Source organism: Rattus rattus, chromosome 3 (assembly GCF_011064425.1).
Source record: "Rattus rattus isolate New Zealand chromosome 3, Rrattus_CSIRO_v1, whole genome shotgun sequence".
In the NCBI taxonomy this organism is placed as follows: domain Eukaryota; kingdom Metazoa; phylum Chordata; class Mammalia; order Rodentia; family Muridae; genus Rattus; species Rattus rattus.
Window position 1 is genome coordinate 221,231,682 of NC_046156.1, and position 10,057 is coordinate 221,241,738.

Genomic DNA, 10,057 nt, shown 5'->3' on the forward strand with positions numbered 1-10,057 from the left:
TTGTTTAAAATTGATAATGATGAGAAGAACTTTTAAAAATTATTTTACATATACAAAGAACTCAAAAGTTAGACCAAGAGGGAGACAAATAACCCTATTAAAAATGGGGTTCAGAGCTAAACAAAAGAATTCACAGCTGAGGAATGCCGAATGGCTGAGAAACACCTAAAGAAATGTTCAACATCTTTAGTCATCAGGGAAATGCAAATCAAAACAACCCTGAGATTTCACCTCACACCAGTGAGAATGGCTAAGATCAAAACTCAGGTGACAGCAAATGCTGGCGAGGATGCGGAGAAAGAGAACACTCCTCCATTGTTGGGTGGGGTTGCAGACTGGTACAACCATTCTGAAATCAGTCTGGAGGTTCCTCAGAAAATTGGACATTGAACTGCCTGAGGATCCAGCTATACCTCTCTTGGGCATATACCCAAAAGATGCCCCAACATATAAAAAGACACGTGCTCCACTATGTTCATCGCAGCCTTATTTATAATAGCCAGAAGCTGAAAAGAACCTAGATTCCCTTCAACAGAGGAATGGATACAGAAAATGTGGTACATCTACACAATGGAATATCACTCAGCTATCAAAAACAACGACTTTATGAAATTCGTAGGCAAATGGTTGGAACTGGAAAATATCATCCTGAGTGAGCTAACCCAATCACAGAAAGACATACATGGTATGCACTCATTGATAAGTGGCTATTAGCCCAAATGCTTGAATTACCCTAGATGCTTAGAACAAATGAAACTCAAGACGGATGATCAAAATGTGAATGCTTCACTCCTTCTTTAAAAGGGGAACAAGAATACCCTTGACAGGGAAGAGAGAGGCAAAGATTAAAACAGAGACTGAAAGGACACCCATTCAGAGCCTGCCCCACATGTGGCCCATATATATACAGCCACCCAATTAGACAAGATGGATGAAGCAAAGAAGTGCAGAAGTGTAGATCGCTCCTGAGAGACACAGCCAGAATATAGCAAATACAGAGGCGAATGCCAGCAGCAAACCACTGAACTGAGAACAGGACCCCCGTTGAAGGAATCAGAGAAAGGACTGGAAGAGCTTGAAGGGGCTCGAGACCCCATATGAACAACAATGCCAAGCAACCAGAGCTTCCAGGGACTAAGCCACTACCCAAAGACTATACATGGACTGACCCTGGACTCTGACCTCACAGGTAGCAATGAATATCCTAGTAAGAGCACCAGTGGAAGGGGAAGCCCTGGGTCCTGCTAAGACTGAACCCCCAGTGAACTAGACTGTCGGGGGGAGGGCGGCAATGGGGGGAGGGTGGGGAGGGAACACCCATAAGGAAGGGACGGGGGGGGATGTTTGCCCGAAACCGGGAAAGGGAATAACACTCAAATGTATATAAGAAATATTCAAGTTAATAAAAAAAATTATTTTACATGTGGGATGTTCTGTCTGCATGCACTTAAATGTACCCTGTGCCCTAGGAGTCCAGAAGAGGGTATTGGATCTCCTGGAATTGGAATTATAATGGTTGTTGTTGAAGTTTGGACTTTTGCTATGTACTGTAATGCTAAATATTGGCTCAAAGCAACTACAAGGTTGCTCTGAGGGAGAGAATCTGAATTTACACAAAGTAATACTATAGTAGTGAGTTTGGGCTATGCTGCTTTGTCTCCCGGGAGGGCGCATGCATGTACTTGCCCAGGCGCTATCTGGATTTGTGAATGGAACACACACACACACACACACACACACACACACACACACACACACACACAGACACACACACACCTGCATGGGCGCCGGTTAATTTTAAAATGCCATGGGCACTCCTAAACCTTCCCCTGCTACTCCAGGCACTCACCTGAATCCTCACATAGCTAGTTGACTTTCTATCCTGCAGGCCTTACATCCCATTCATCTCCCCCAAGTCATGGCAGTTCTCTCTCTCTCTCTCTCTCTCTCTCTCTCTCTCTCTCTCTCTCTCTCTCTCTCTCTCTCTCCTTCTTTTTCCTAGTTCCTAGCCCTCACAAATCTAAAGATCCTGCCCTGTCTCCCTTTGTCCAGCCATTGGTCACTGGTATCTTCATTGATCAAACAAAAACCTGTTGGGGACAAAGACCTTCAGTGTTTGGACATGCAAATTCTTGATTAAATCCAAGCAGTAGAGCCAATCCCCAACATAACGTTATGTGACCTTGCTCTATAATTTAAAACTATTGGTTGAATAAAAACAGTGGCAGAGGAGAGGATATGTGGGAATTTAGATTCCTTAGCTATGAGTCTGAGGAGAACCATGAGGAGAAGAGGAGAAGATAGAGGAGAAGATGCCATGGCATAGGTGAGTCATGAGAACATGGCCTTGAAGGCTGGCCAGTTGGAGCTAAGAACAGCCCAGATGGAACATAGCAAATTATAACTCGGGTTATTGTTTAGGGAAGAAGACATTAAAAGCTTAGAGAGTAGATTTCTGCCTAGCTCTACTGCATTAAAGGTTTATCATAAATATAAAGGTTGTGTGTCATTTATATGGGAACTGAATGATCAAGGCAGAGTAGAAACCTCTGACTGAGATTAAATATTAATATAACAGGGGTAGAAAGATGGCTTGTCAGTTAAGAGCACTGACTAATCTTCTAGAGGTCCTGAGTTCAATTCCTAGCAACTACAGGGAGGCTCATAAACATCTGTAATGGGATCCAATATCCTTTTCTGTGTGTCTGAAGATATCTACAGTGTACTCATATACCTAAAATAAATAACTAAATCTTACAAAATTAATTCAACATATTGGCACCCAACATTGTGAACCACTCTGTGGTTTCTAAATATAACTTTCTCAGTCTGTATACTGTTACCTGTATGTATGTTTTCAAGGCAGACCATTTGGCACTGGACAATTAATTGGTGTGCTCTTCCCTGGAGAAAACTAGCTCGCCCACTCCCAGCATTCTTCTTTGTGTAGGGTTGAGGTCTTATTGGGTTTTCCTTGTCCACACTCTCATGTCCATTGGTGTCTTCCTTGTTCAGCTCAAGTCTGAGCAGTCATGTTGGTGAGACTTTGTGGGTGTAGCTTCTAACCTTAGTAGGAGACACACTCCATTAGACTCCCTGATCTGTTGTCTCTTACAATATTTCTGTCCACTCCTCTACAGTGTTCCCTGGGCCTTAGTTGTTGGAATTTTTTGCCACCCTATCTAGTGGGACAAAGCTCTACGACTCTGAACTTTTTGTGGTTTTCTGTAGTCTTCTCCATCTGTTAGAGAAGTAAGGATGAAGACTCCACTTATCTGTGGGTATAATAAATGTTTATAGATTGTTGTTAGAGATTGTGCTGCGTTAGTAAAGTGATGGTTATAGACTCTCCTCCAATAATTATGACTTCGCTAGCCTGAGTAGGTGGTTAGATTTCCAGTACCGGGCATGCTTTCTTTCTTGTTGGTGGGTCTTAAAATTAAATACAGAGTTGTTGCCTATCCTCAAAGTATGTGTGCCATTACTGCATCCTTAGGGTTGTTGTGCCATGCTGGTCATTAATGTTGCTCATAGGTGTCATAGCTGTGCGATACTGTTGGTTGCTTCCTTACTTTGAAAGCTGCATGGTGTTTCTGGTACCATGAAAGCTAATCTTCAGTGAGGAGGCATTCATGCCAGTTGACCGATTTTTTTTTTCTTTTAAATAAAGAAAAGTACATGCCCCTAGAGATGTTATAGGAGTGGCTGCTGTGTCACATATGTGTCTGTAGGTAGCAGAGAGCAGAGGGGCTATGTCTATACTCAGTGTTTTCACATGTGAACATCTGAATGATTAGTTGCCTAACATTCCCTGTAAAAGAGAGCTGGAGATGACCACCAGTCTGATGCTGTGCAGGCCCAGATGGGCTCCCAGGACAGAAATCAAGCTGAGACTAGAAGAACTTAGGCTAGAACTACAACCCCTAGATGGTAATGAGCCCCAAACAACTACCAGTCCCATGCCATGGGGTAAGAGAAGGGAGCTAGCCTGGGATAATCACCAGTCCCATGCCATGGGGCAAGGGCAGTGAGCTAGCCTAGGATGACCACCAGTCCAGCACTGCAAAAGTCTAGAGAGGCAGACTATGCCTCAGATAACCCCTGCCAAGGGGCATAATGCAGAGGTGGGGCACCATACTCCTTAGGCCATTCCTGTGATGACCCTAGAATGCCAGAGATCCCAGGCTCCACTAATAGGAGGAGGTAAGTGGTGGAAAGTGGAAGAGAAAGAGAAACAGAAGGATGTGAGCACAATGAAGAAGGCAGAGCTGGAGATTTGAGGGTAGAGAAAAACCTGTTGTGAATAGCTGATAATGTTCCTGGGCTATGCTGTCATTGAGGGCTATGTCTGGGTCTGTACCCCTGCATCAGCAGGAATCTGTTACCACTAAAAGTCAGGAAGATGTCCCTGGCCCAGGAATATATTGATGTCTGAGGGCTGTGCAGATCTGGCTCTACCCCTCACCTGGGCATCATGAGAGCTGGCCCTGGAGTGTGAGAGCAGAAGTGCTGGCCCACCCCTAGCAAGCTGTAGTACCTGAGAGAGTTGGCACACATAGCCCAGGAGCTGGCCCTGGTATGAGAGTTGTGGGTGAGCCTGCCCTAAGAGTATGAATGTGGGCAAGCTGCCCCTGCCACTCATTTCCCATGGGGTGGCATGGATGAGGGACAGATGCCCTCACCCCTCCTTGCCTCTTGACATCTGCAGAAGGTAGCAGACCTGGTCCTGGGGTCATGAAAGCAGGAGAGCTGGTCCTCTGCCTTACCTACTACAACACTTGGGAGAGTGGGCCCTGCACCTTGCCTGGGTAGAACTCTAAAGCTGGTCCTGGACACAGGTGGTGCAGGTGAATGGATGAGCCACCCCAGGGTTATGAGAGTGGGAGAGCCTTCCCAACTTCTCACCTGCCATAGCACTCTGGAGACTGGGTCCTGTACTTTATCTGGGCAGCACAGTAGAACTATCTTTGACTCCATGGGTGCACATGAGCCAGTCCCATGGGCATGAGAGCAGGAGACTGGCTTTGCCCCTTGCTGGTAGTGGGTCAGTCAGAACAGGGCTTTGAATTGGCCTACCCCAAAATATACCTCATCTATGAACTGCTAGAGTGCATGAAGGGGCAAGTCCTATAGAGCTAAAGCTTCAGGATCTCCATGACACAGGGCAACAATAGGATATCCCAGAGGAGTTCAAATAAGGTTCCAGTAGTGATAGTGTAGTAGAAGTCAGAGGCCTGTATCAGACCAAGTCAACGAACATGTGCAAGCAAAGAAGTGCAGACAAAAGGGTATACTATGGGTCACACTGTGACACACTACAGTTTCCACAATGAGATTTATTTTCTTTCTCTGTTGGGGAGGGTGTTATAAGGGTGGATCTCAGGTATGGGGAGGAGGAGATGAGTGCGATTGGGGTGCATCACGTGAAATTCATAAAGAAAAAGTAATTCATAAAGAAAAAGTAAAAAGCTTTTTAAAGTATATTTATATTAGCCTTAGAAAACTTAATGTTACAAATATGCTTTAAACTCAGACTTGTTTTTTGTAAGACTTTATAGTCAAGTATTTGTCTTTACTGGTCAGTAAAATTGTGATGGTTTGATTATGCTTGGTCTGGGGAGTGACACTATTAGAAGCTATGGCCCTGTTGGAATAGGTATGACCCTTTTAGAGTAGGTGTGATTCTGTGGGTGTGGGCTTTAAGACCCTCATTGTAGCTGCCTGGAAGCCAGTATTCTGCTAGTAGACTTCGGATGAAGATGTAGAACTCTCAGCTCTTCCTGCAGCATACCTTGATGATAATGGACTGAAACTCTGAACCTGTAAGCCAGTCCCAATTAAATGTTGTGCCGATAAGATTTTTCTTGGTCATGGTGTCTGTTATAGCACCCTAAGAAAACCATGGATTTCCTGGAACTGTACTTAACAGATGGTTGTGAGCTACATGTGTATGTCGGGAACTGAACATGGGTCCTCTTGGAGAAGAGCAGGTGTTCTTAACTGCTGATCCATTTTTTCAGCCCCTCAATAAATATTTTTGAGTAGTTAAATATTTCCTGAAAGGATCTATCACCTTGAAACAGGCAATCAACATCATTCCATGAGTAGCAAATAAACATCAATTAGGTAAATTTTGTAATATTAGCTTGTTAAGGATTGGATCTAATACTTTGTCTTAATCCAACTCTCAAAATCACATGGTAATCTATATGTCCAGACACCAAGGGTCCCTGTTCTCAATTGGTTTTTGATTGATCAATAAAGAGCCATCAACCAATGGCTGGGCAGTGGGACAGAGGTGGGACTTTTAGGATTCCCAGGCAAGAAACACAGAGTAGAAAAGGAGCAGAATCACCATGATGGGGAAGCAGAGGGAAAGTGGCCCTCGGGGCCACTCCCCTGATTGGGTCTGAGATAGCAGAGATAAAATACAGATTTAGCAAATATTAATTTTGAAATACCGGAGGTGAATGTGTAATAGCCATGGGGAGTTTTAGAAGTAACCAATCATTAAGCTAGTCAAGGCTATTTAAAAAAAAGGTTGTGTGTGAGTGTCTTTCATTTGTGAACCCAAAGCTCTTGGGCAGGTGCAGAGATGACGGGAGCTCAGAGAGGATTAACTATTTCACCACTACATAGATCAACAGTGCCTGGTATTCAGTGTGTGTGCAGTCAATAAATGCTAACAATGATCAAAACCACTATGATCTTAGTGAGCTGAAAAGCACAGTATTTAAAAAAATGTTTTCCAGAAATTAGTATGAAAAACAAGCTGAATCAAGACACACTGAGTACCAAAATAAAAATAAAGTGGCATTTATACAAATGAGTTAAAAGGGAGAGATATAAGGAATGTAAGGACAGATATAAGGAGAAGAAAATGAACAATAATGATAAAAATATGTGTGTTCATGTGAGCAAAGTAAAGAAATCAAATAATGAAAAGCAATTCAGAGCTGTGAGACTTTATTGGGAGAATGATAGAAATGGAGATACGGCATGAGTGAGAAGGGTAAGTGGGTGGGAATGGTGGGAAGGGATAGTTTCTGGCACAGAAAATCCTTTAGATATTTGAAAGCTCATCCATTCATACTTGGGGTCAACTATCTTGCAGGGTTCTTCTGCAAATAACTTATTGAAGTCTAAATTGGACACCAGAGATTGATGGGAAGACTGGGGTTTTCAGCATAGACTTGGACTCTGATACCACATACTTCTTCAGTTTTTGTTGTTGTTGTTGCTTGTTTTTTATTTGTTTCTTTGTTTTTTCATTTTGTTTTGTTTTGTTTTGTGGGTAACACTTGGAAGTCAAAATTTATGGATTTCCAAGACTTGGTAAAAAGGATGAGAATCAGGGACATGTTTACATTAATTGAATTGAATTGAATTCTAACTGTAGCTCACAAATATTTAATTAGCACAATGATGCTCCACAGCAGCTATTCATATTTTCAAGCTTTTCCTTAATTACAGACCCACAGGAAATTGCAAAAATAGCAAGATTTTAGTTACCTTGACCCAGTTTTTACCAATAGTGACATCTTATAAAGCAGAGTACAACAGCAAATCCTGAACCATGATGTTGGGATTTACCACTAAGCTTACTGAGAGCCATGCAGATTTGTGCGCACTTATTTGTGGGAATGTGTGTATCATTCAATACCATGCTCTCACACATCTAGAATTATGTATTATCCTCCTTTACTGAAATCATTTTTTTCATTCTAGTTATTTATGTTTCATAGAGAAGCAATACCACAGGAACTTTTTTTAAAAAATCATGAGTCATAAATACATTAAGTTTCATTGAAAGCATAAATAGTATTGCAATTCTTAGAGATGTAATGTCTTGAACATTACTAATTGTTTGTCATTTGCATGTTTACATTTGTTTTTAATTACAAATTACTGTTACTATAGCCACTACAACTTCATAAAATGTTTCTTGGCTTCTTGTTAGCATATTATTAGAAGCCCAACTGATAAAAGAACATTGCTTTGCCTTTCGGGGAAGTAAACTCTTCTTTTTCAATGGATTTTAATTTTGTTCACTTAGATGCCTTATTGAAATAACCTTCAAAAATGTAACTTATTAACATATTTTTGTATTTTACTGATATTATTTCATACTACAAAAGTCAATTGTAGCAAAAGCCATTCTTTGTCTGGATGTATTGATCCATACTTTTCTGAGCCTTTGATCCCGTGTTGACTATTCCCAATGTTATCAGCACAATGAAACTTGTAATGCTTAAAGTTCTTTCTAACCCTGTTGGTCAACGATTCCTGAATGAACTCCCAGGTCCCTCAACATCTGGATATAAAGTAGAAACATGTGGCAACTGCAACAGTATTTGAGTTAGGTCAGTCTTTTCCCTTAACAGGCCAGTGACCTGGGAGGCATGGGAAATGCTTGTTTTGTTGTAGTAAATAATACCCTGAAAGCTTGGAAATCTTAACATCATACCACAGGTGGCTGCTTCCTCGAAGGTCTTGCAAACTTTAGGCTACAGGAGAAGAAATCAATTACTAACTGCCCTAACCAAAATAACTTCTGTGTTTTGATGAAAATGTTACCCCATTATTTTAATAACTAAACAAAACATTATGGTTTTGGCAGCATTCATCCTTTAGCCATGAGCTTCATTCCAATTGAATTAAGTCAAGATGTATAATGCTCCCTTGTGAGCCAGGCAAAGAAGCGTCTTCTGTGTAGAGAGAAAATAATACTGGGCCAGCTGTCAAGTATTTGTAATTAGGTTCTCTCCTAAAAATCTGTAATTAATTTCATAAAAATAGTAAAGCCTTTTTTTTTTTTTTTTGCTTGAAAGTATGTTAGAAGATTCCCATGAGTCAGATAAATACAAATAAATATTTTGGGACTGAGAAAGTGCTACTTTGTGAAGCTTGCCTGAGTTACATACTTTGAAAAATAGTAATATTCGTAGTTTGACAGGTTGCATTGATGCATACACATCAACAAAACAGACTGCCAAAGTAAGGCTAGAGTTCTAATTCAGTAATGTTCAAGGAAAAGACCAAGAGCAGATTGAAGCACTCATGATATTACTTTTTATAGGTGTGTGTGTGTGTGTGTGTGTGTGTGTGTGTGTGTGTGGTGACATGCATGCCACACTGAGTGTGTGTATAGATCAGAAGGTTTTTCCTTCCACATTATTGGTCCCAGAGACAGAACTCAGGTCAGAGCTTAGTAACAAGCATCTTTATCCACTAAGCCTTCTTGATAGTCCCATGAGGTAACTTTTACTGAACAAAGTTGGTGAAGTATCTTAGCTAATATTTTGCTTGAAGTGACATCATGACCAAGGCAACTCTAATAAAAGAAAGCATTTAAGTGGGGCCTTGCTTACAGTTTTAGAGGACTAGTCCATAATTATCGAGAGCTTTACCTCCTCAGGCAACAGGAAGAAAGATGGGGGAAGGGCTGCTTTAGGTTTTTGAAACCCACATCTTCTCCAACAAGGCCACAATTCCTAATCCTTCCTAAACAGTTCATCAACTGATGACCAAACATGTAAATATATGGGCCTGTGGAGTGGGAGGAAGAATTATCATTCAAACCACCTCATGAAATATATTTAAATCCTTAAAAGATTTTTAGTAGCTATGCCATTTTAAATTATGCTAATAATTCTATATTGTGATAGCATGATTCTCTCAAGGGAAAACATAGAAACACACAGTATTTGCTTTGAGCCAACAGACTTAGTAGGCAGAAATAAAAATAAAGAGACCCACATCTTTTTAAGAGATAAAAGACATGACATAATAAAATTAGCACATTTAAAAGCATACTGGTAAAGAAAAAATACTTACATTTTGTAGTATTGTCAGCATTTTAATAGAGAAACTGACTCCTTCTGAAGTTCTAGAGAGGGTTTGACCTCATTTGTTAGAATAAGATTCTCATCTCAAAGCATCCAAGTGCTAGGATACATCCTGGACACTGCTTGCTGGTCAGTCGCAGGATCCCTCTTGGAGTCAAGTCTTTTACTGATGTGCACAGGTATTAGACTTCCGCCTGTCTTTCCCAGCT

General features: G+C 41.2%; 1 non-coding gene across 1 annotated transcript; it reads left to right on the forward strand.

Moving 5' to 3' along the window:
• Positions 1-3,677: 3,677 nt before the first annotated feature.
• On the forward strand, positions 3,678-3,809 carry LOC116897546. Its single transcript, XR_004387560.1, has one exon. It is a non-coding gene; the product is annotated as a small nucleolar RNA SNORA17 (small nucleolar RNA).
• Positions 3,810-10,057: the final 6,248 nt, after the last annotated feature.